This window comes from Jatropha curcas, chromosome 4 (assembly GCF_041381405.1).
Source record: "Jatropha curcas cultivar XTBG-Jc1 chromosome 4, XTBG_Jcur_1.0, whole genome shotgun sequence".
NCBI lineage: Eukaryota > Viridiplantae > Streptophyta > Magnoliopsida > Malpighiales > Euphorbiaceae > Jatropha > Jatropha curcas.
The window spans coordinates 13,857,212-13,865,777 of record NC_143154.1 but is presented as its reverse complement, the minus strand read 5'-3'; positions in this window follow the sequence as shown (position 1 = coordinate 13,865,777).

Here is an 8,566-nt window from a genome sequence, read left to right as displayed (position 1 = left end):
TTCAGCCTTCTTAGCTTCTGTTTTACTGGCTTAGTCTCAGGGTATACTGGAATCTTGTGCACCACTATTGCCGGGTCAATTCCCGTGATGTCACTTGCCTTCCACAAACTTCTTTAAGCATTCACTGATCTGTTCCCTGTTCACACAGTCAGATGCAATGTATGTATGTTCATTTTCTTCTTTGCCAATTATTATTTTTTTTTCATTTTTTATTTCATTTATTTCTTTTTCATTATTTTTGCTTGGAAATGCTTGGAAAGATAGACACGCGGGGTAGTCAAGAATTTGCAAGCCTTTATTGATTATGAGAGAATTGTCTTCAAAAGTTACATCGAATTTGAAATCTGGATCTTCTAGATCCGACACTAACGACTCAGAACTGGAATTGGACTCTGACTCGGTTTTAGACTCGGGGTCAGACTCAGACTCAGTACAGGACTTGATTACAGACTCTGACTCTAGGTTTGACTCGGGAGGGGGTTCATTAGCAGCGTGTTCCTCCTCGGCGTACCAGTTGGTGAAAGGTCCTTCGTTCGGCTTGATCAGGCTCGGCAGGTCTTGATCCCCATTATTTCCTGTGATAACCGCAACCTCATCAAAGAGACTAGGCTGCATAAAGTCTTCTACTTCCAGTTCAGTTATTGCTTCAACTTCTTCAGATAAGCCATTTAGGTCCAGGCCACGGATGTCACTCACTTTTAGGAATAGCTCGAAAGGATCGATCAATTCCTTGGTCAGAAACAATAGCATTTACCCCGTGATTTGGTAAGGGATTAGTGCTAATGTTCGGCTTCCTTCTTGGGATGATTGAACCGTTGTCTACCAGGTCTTGGATGCGGTTCTTAAGCGTCCAGCACGCTTCAGTCTTGTGCCCGTTACCCTGATGGTACTCACAGTATTCATCAGCTTTGTAGTTCCTTCGTAATGGGTTGGGTGGTGGCCTGTCTTCTAAAGGCTTGATGTAGTTTGCTTTGACAGCTTCTCGAAATACCAAAAGGATTGGCATACCGAGATCAGTATATATTCTTCTCGACTGACTGCCGTTTCTCACGTTTCCCACACGTAAAGGATCCGTCGTGTGGGTGATGCTTGCCACTTCATGGACTTTGCTAGATTGGCTAGGTTTCTTGTATTTTGAGGTTCCCGGGTCTTCTTTCAGTTGCCCTATTTGGATTAAGTCTTCCACCTTAGTTGCAGTCGCAATGGGCGATTGGAACGTAGGCAAGTACTGTGTTTGAAGCTGTGACTGGTAGACAGGCAGTAAGTTCTTGATTATTATATCAACTTGTTCCTGTTCAGAGGGTCGGCTGATCATTTGGGTGACCTTGGCCCTTTTCCTCGTAAGGAACGAGGGAAAGGGTTCATTGTTTTTCTGTTTGGTGGTTTCTAGTTTTTCTCTTATTTTCTGAGCTTCCAGCTCAGAAGCAGTTCTGGAGGGCATGTCATCCAGGTTAGGGGTAGGGTTTGTTGGTTCAGCAGTAGGACCCTGATTGGAGGTAGCAGGTTCACTTCCCCCAGCGGAAGCCCCATTTCTATTACTATTACTCAATTCAGCTATCAGGATGGTCCTTTGGGCAGTCAATGCCTCATTCATTCTGGCCTCCATTTTGGCCTCCAGTCTGGCCTCCAGTTGTTCAATAAGGTCTTGGATATCGGCAAGTGATGCCATTGGTGCAGTTGAGATTGGTGAGGTCGGTGATAGCACAGTAGGTGTGGTTGGCACTAATGTTGGCACTTGAACAGGGGGTACCTGTAAGTATGAGGGTAACTGGATTAAGGGTATAGTAGTATCAGGTTAGCTGATATGAGAGAGAATGACTCTTTGTCCAACTGTGCATGACTGACAAACAGAAGGATATTTTTGTGTCCCTCCACTCTCTTCTCTCTCTTTTTTTTTTTTTTTTTAATGCTTATGGTATGTCATGAATGCGCACAACAACACGTCATAATTTATTTTAATGAGATGATTCGTACCATTGGGTGCATATAGTCCTAAAGGATAGGTTCTATAGGCTATGACACAAATAGAGAATCGGCTTATTAAGGGACCCTTGAACCTTGAGTATGGATATACCTAACCACATGTGAAACAAGGAGTTTCGCGTGGGTCCAACGGTACGCATACCCATGTGCCACCTCCAAAAGGATTAGAGATAGTTTGCGGTAACAGGGAGGACGCTTTGGCTGTCCGTCGGCATAATCAAAGAGACCTGCCGATCAGCGCTACTTGCTATCCAGACTCAGAAGTTTGAACAGAAGAGAAGAAATTCATTTGAAGTTCATTTTTTATGCAATGGAGAAAAAGATTCTCAATCGTGCAAATAAATCAACAAGTTTTAATGTCTTAATTAAATTTTTCAATTAAGTTCAAATTTCCTCATCAAGTATTCTTAAAGAAAGAACACTTGATTCGTGCTAGGATACCCTGCAAAACAAAGCATTGTAAAATAATACCTTAAAGAAAGGCCGGTTAGTTTTTCACAACAATTGTAGTCCACTTTTATGCAAAATGATTACATAATATCCCCAGTGAAGTCGCCAAACTGTGAACCCCTTCCCCAAATGTCATAAGCATGTGATGCATATGACAAAAGAAAGAAATGCATGTGAGTGTGTGAGTCGCCACCTTGTTTAATTATTTTAGGGTAAACTAGGAAAAAACCCTGAATGACTCCAATTTTAATTAACCTAGTTACTAGATTAATTATCCCAATGTGTAAGGCATAATCTACGAACCCGAGGCGGATCCCGAGACTATGTCATGCTGATGAACGAACCGATGGATGAATGCTTTGCAAGGTGAATGATGGATTAATGAAATGTTTGAGTGATTTTGACTTGCCGCCCGGGGTGAAATCCCGAACGTGCCTACGTACTTCCGTTTGAATGGAAGATCAAAGTCAACGTAGTTCGATAGGCCTCTTTTAGAGGGCTTTGAATGGTATGCTTAATGCATGGGTGTGTGTATGCTTTGTGCACGTTGTTTAGGCATTTTGCCAAAAATATCAATTTTAAGCGATTTGTCGCTAAAATGGTTGATTTTACGGTTTTAAACCGAAAATGATTGATTTTAAGGCATTTTGCCAAAAATGTCGGTTTTAAGCGATTTGTCGCTAAAATGGTTGATTTTACGGTTTTAAACCGAAAATGATTGATTTTAAGGCATTTTGCCAAAATGTTGATTTTAAGCGATTTGTCGCTAAAATGGTTGATTTTACGGTTTTAAACCGAAAATGATTGATTTTAAGGCATTTTGCCAAAATGTTGATTTTAAGCGATTTGTCGCTAAAATGGTTGATTTTACGGTTTTAAACCGAAAATGATTGATTTTAAGGCATTTTGCCAAAAATGTCGATTTTAAGCGATTTGTCGCTAAAATGATTGATTTTATGACTTTTAGTCGAAAGTGTTGATTTTAAGGCGTTTCGCCAAAATGGTTCGATTTTACGACTTTTGGCCGTAAAAAGTTTGATTTTTTGATTAAGCGGAATTTTAGTTGACGTGCATGCTTTTTATGCAGTTATAGAATGATTGAGAGTAGAAGAGAAGCATGCATGAAGTGCTAAAATTAAATAGGCGGAATTTTATTTACGTACCTGATTTAATCGTCGGCCACTTCTTAACTCCAGATTAAGCTCCTCGTTTAGGTATATTAATTAATTTTTAATTTTTGTTTAATTTTAGTGACCAAATATCACAATAAAAGTGCAATAAAAATTAAATTAAAATGCAAAAAAAGCGGTAAAGAAGACGCAAGGAGCGTGAGAGAGAGAGGGTTTCGTCCGTCAATACAGACAAGAGGTGTCAAAATTGGACTGAAAATGGCCTATTTATAGGCCATTTTCGGGTCCAGGGCGGTAGCTGCCGCCTGGCATGGCGGTAGCCACCGCTCAAAAATCTGGGCGGTAGCTGCCGCCAGGCTCGGCGGTACCTACCGCCCTGTCGGTGGGGCGACAGGCCCCGCCCGCGCAGGGCGAGAGGGGCCTCGCCCGCGCGCGGCGCGAGAGACCTCGCCCGCGCGCGGCGCGGGAGGCCTCGCCCGCGCGGGGCGAGAGGCCTCGCCCGCGCTGGGCGCCAGGCCCCGCCCGCGCTGGGCGCCAGGCCCCGCCCGGCTTGGCGTGGGCTGGCACCGCCGTGGCCGGTGTGGCCACCGTGCCTCGCTTCGGGAGCCTTTTTGGGAGTTCCGGACTTCCGAAAAATATTCCGGGACCTGTTCCGCGATCCTCGTAAAATTCCGGACGTTTCAAGTACCATATTGACATATTCCCGGTGAACTTCCGAAATGGCCTCCGGTCCGGCCGGACTGTTTGCAGTCCGGGAAAATTGGCTCTGTAGCAAATGCACTGTAGCACAATTAAATTTACTGTAGCAAATTCATTGTAGCACAGTCAAATTTACTGTAGCAAAGTCAACCAACAGGCTTTTTGAGCCTCAAAATTTGAGTATTCACACCTTCATAATTTATCTTTAGTGATGCAACGATGTGAAGATACTAACCTTGTGTTAAATTGGGAAAAATGTCACTTCATGGTTAGTGAAGGTATTGTCCTAGGGCATAAAATCTCTCAAAAGGGGATTGAAGTAGACAAGGCAAAAATTGAGGTAATTGAAAAACTACCTCCCCCTAACACAGTGAAGGGCATAAGAAGTTTTCTTGGGCATGCAGGATTTTACAGGAGATTCATAAAGGATTTCTCAAAAATCACTAAACCTCTTTGCAATCTACTAGTTAAAGATGTTCCTTTTGAATTTAACAAAGATTGTTTAGATGCTTTTAACAGGTTAAAGAAGGAGTTAATCTCAGCCCCGATCATCACCACACCAGATTGGACTTTACCCTTTGAACTCATGTGTGATGCTAGTGATCATGCTGTAGGAGCTGTTCTTGGACAAAGAAAAGACAGGAAGTTGCATGTTATCTATTATGCAAGTCGCACATTGAATGATGCACAATTAAATTATGCAACTACAGAAAAGGAACTGCTAGCTATTGTTTTTGCTTTTGACAAATTCAGGGCATATCTAATTGGAGCTAAAACAATAGTCTACACAGATCATTCCGCCATTAAATACTTGCTGGAGAAGAAAGATGCAAAGCCGAGACTCATTCGTTGGGTACTTCTATTGCAAGAGTTTGACCTCGAAATTCGCGACAAAAAGGGGACCGAGAACCTCGTTGCTGACCATCTTTCCAGGCTTGAATTGGGGGAGGAAGATACAAGCGAGCTACAAATCAATGAAAGCTTTCCTCATGAGCAACTTCTTCTAGTAGCAAATGCTCAAACCCCCTGGTACGCTGACATAGTTAATTATCTTGTTTGCAAAATTCCTCCTCCCAATTTTTCTTACCAACAAAGAAAAAAATTTTTTCATGATATCAAATTTTACTATTGGGAGGAGCCATTTTTGTTCAAGTATTGTAGTGATCAGCTCTTCAGGAGATGTATACCGGAAATTGAAATAGAAAGTGTCCTTAAATTCTGCCATTCAATGGAATGTGGAGGCCACTTTGGAGCAAACAAGACAGCTGCGCGTATACTAGAAAGTGGTTTGTATTGGCCTAATCTTTTTAAAGATGCTTATAATTATGTTCGTCTTTGTGATCGTTGTCAAAGGTTAGGTAACATTTCGAAGAGACATGAAATGCCCCTAAACAGCATCCTTGAAGTTGAAATCTTCGATGTATGGGGTCTGGACTTTATGGGACCTTTTCCACCATCTTATTCAAATCAATACATTCTAGTGGCGGTGGATTATGTGTCAAAGTGGGCAGAAGCTGTTGCTCTTCCAAATAACGATGCCAAAAGTGTGATGAGCTTCATCAAGAAAAACATTTTTACAAGGCATGGTACTCCCAGGGCGATAATCACGGACGGAGGTAAGCATTTTTGTAATCGATATTTAGACTCCCTTCTTGCAAAATATGGTGTCACTCATCGTGTAGGTACTCCATATCATCCTCAAACCAGTGGACAAGTAGAGGTCACTAACAGAGAAATCAAAAAGATCCTCGAAACCACTGTTGGACAATCAAGAAAGGATTGGTCCAAAAAGCTAGATGACGCTCTATGGGCCTACAGAACGACATTCAAAACGCCTATAGGTATGTCTCCATATCGCATGGTGTATGGTAAGGCTTGTCATCTTCCTGTAGAGTTAGAACATAAGGCATTTTGGGCCATTCAATTTCTCAACTTTAATGCCAAGGAAGTGGGACAAAAACGCTTGTTACAGCTAAACATGATGGATGAATTGCGCCTCCTTGCTTATGAAAGTGCTAAAATATATAAAGATCGCACTAAACAATGGCACGATAAGCGCATTATCATGAGGGATCTAAAGGTAGGCCAGCAAGTGTTGCTCTATAACTCTAGACTTCGGTTATTTCCTGGTAAGTTGCGCTCTAGATGGTCTGGACCATTCACAATCAAGGAAATTTTTCCTCATAGCGCGATTGAAATAGTGGATGGTAAGTCGAATCGAAGTTTCAAGGTAAATGCTCAACGTTTGAGAAGCTATTATAATGAAACCTTTGAACCCATCAAGACTACAATTGGTCTTGCTTAGCCTAAATTCAGATAAGTGCGTCGAACTTAACGACGTTAAACGAAAGTGCTCATGGGAGACAACCCATCTATTTTTATTAAATTTTCATCCATTTATTTATTTTTATTCCCTATTTTATTTGTCAAAATCCCAAATTTTCTCCATAAGCGTTCTTTTGTTTAGTTAAGAGTTTTTGTAGGAAAAAGTGGAAATCCAGAACCGAGCACGCCCTAGGCGTGCCCATCAGCACGCCCGTGCCATAGAAAAGAGATTAACACACTTGAAGGTCAGAGGAGAGCACGCCCTAGACGTGCTAAGTGGCACGCCCGTGTTACTGGAAAACGCCCAAGTCGCGAGCGCGACATTCACAAGCGCGAGCGCGACAATTAGAAAAGAAAGTCAGAAGAGTTGCAAGAAAAACTCGCGAGCGCACCTTCCATCTACGTGGGCGCGAGCTGAAGTCGCGAGCGCGACATTCATATACGCGGGCGCGAGAAAGCACTTTTGAGAGGCAGAACGTTTGCCAGCAAAATACGCGAGCGCGACTTTCACATGCGCGAGCGCGAAAAGAACTCGAGAGGCAGAGAAGAGCATGCCCAAGCCGTGCTATGTAGCACGCCTGTGCCAGGTATGCCACTTTTGTTGTTTTGCAGGTCAGAGGAGAGCACGCCCAGGCCGTGCTCATCAGCACGGCCGTGCCACGATCAGACCAACTTATTAATTGGCGCCCCTCTTTGAAGAGCACGCTTTCAAACTCTCTCTTTTCCACCCCGCACGCCCTGGCCGTCACCTCTTTTCTCCCAAACTTTCCCTTTTCTTCTCCCTTTTCTCTCAAATCAAACACTTTCCACCCAAAATTTTCACATAATCAACTCCAACAATGCCTCCTAGATACAAACGTAGCAGACCCGCATCCTCCATTACTGCTCGAAACCGCGCAACTACGCGATCTTCCACGGCTCCTCAACCTCCTTCACCTCCTGCACTTCCATTCGAATTCGCCTCATCCGATCAACAAGAAAGGTACACAAAATTGTCTCTTCGACCTATTCTACCGAATAGATTTATTGATGAGACTGCCTTAGCGCAAGTGGGTCTTAGGGATATTGTGTTAGACCCTCTTAAGAGAATAGGATGGGGGGAATTTATTGATATGAAGGACTTAGTCTATGCCCCTCTAACTCTAGAATTTCTGAGTTCCTATCGCGCTTTTATTCCATTATTGCCTAATTCACCACCAAGCAGGGTTAACTTTAGGCTTCTTAGTCAAGACTTTGAACTAACTGTGAATGAAATTAGCCACATTTTTGGGTTTCCTACAGACAATACCCAGATACAAATATCTAGTGATTTTAGTGCGCGTAATACTTGGAAAAATTTGACAGGTGAAGTGAATTACAATCCTAGATATTCTAAAGCATCCAAATTAAAAAAACCTTCCTTGCGCTACATTCACAAATTCTTATCTAATTCCATTTTTGGAAGGAGTGAAAGCGATGGGGTGCTAAGTTTGAACGAATTATATTTTCTGTGGGCTATTGAGAATGGGGTTTTATTGAATGTTGGTTATTGGCTCTGCCAAAAATTTGGAAAGGTAGCTGGAGCCGACAAGGGGGCCATAATGGTGGGATGTTTTGTAACTCGGATTGCTAGATACTTACAGGTTTGGAACCCGGCTAGGCCAATTTATGATAGTATAGGAGGAGGGCGTAGTACTAGACTGGACCTAGATGTTATGATACATATGAAACTGATTGAAAAAGTCGGGGATACATATCAAGTAGTAGGCGCCCTAGAGGCTAATCCTGATGATGCAGGAGCAGAGGCAGCCGGTGGAGCTAACATGGAAGAGGATAATCCTCCTCCTTTTCCTTCTTCTTTTGGTGCAGGTACATCGGGTGCTGGCCCATCGTTCCAAGGCACATCCAACATGTCAAATGATGAAGTCCTTGCAAGGATGATGTCTCGAATGGACCTCTTTGACACGCGCCTTAGCGGAATGGAAACAATGATCACAGAC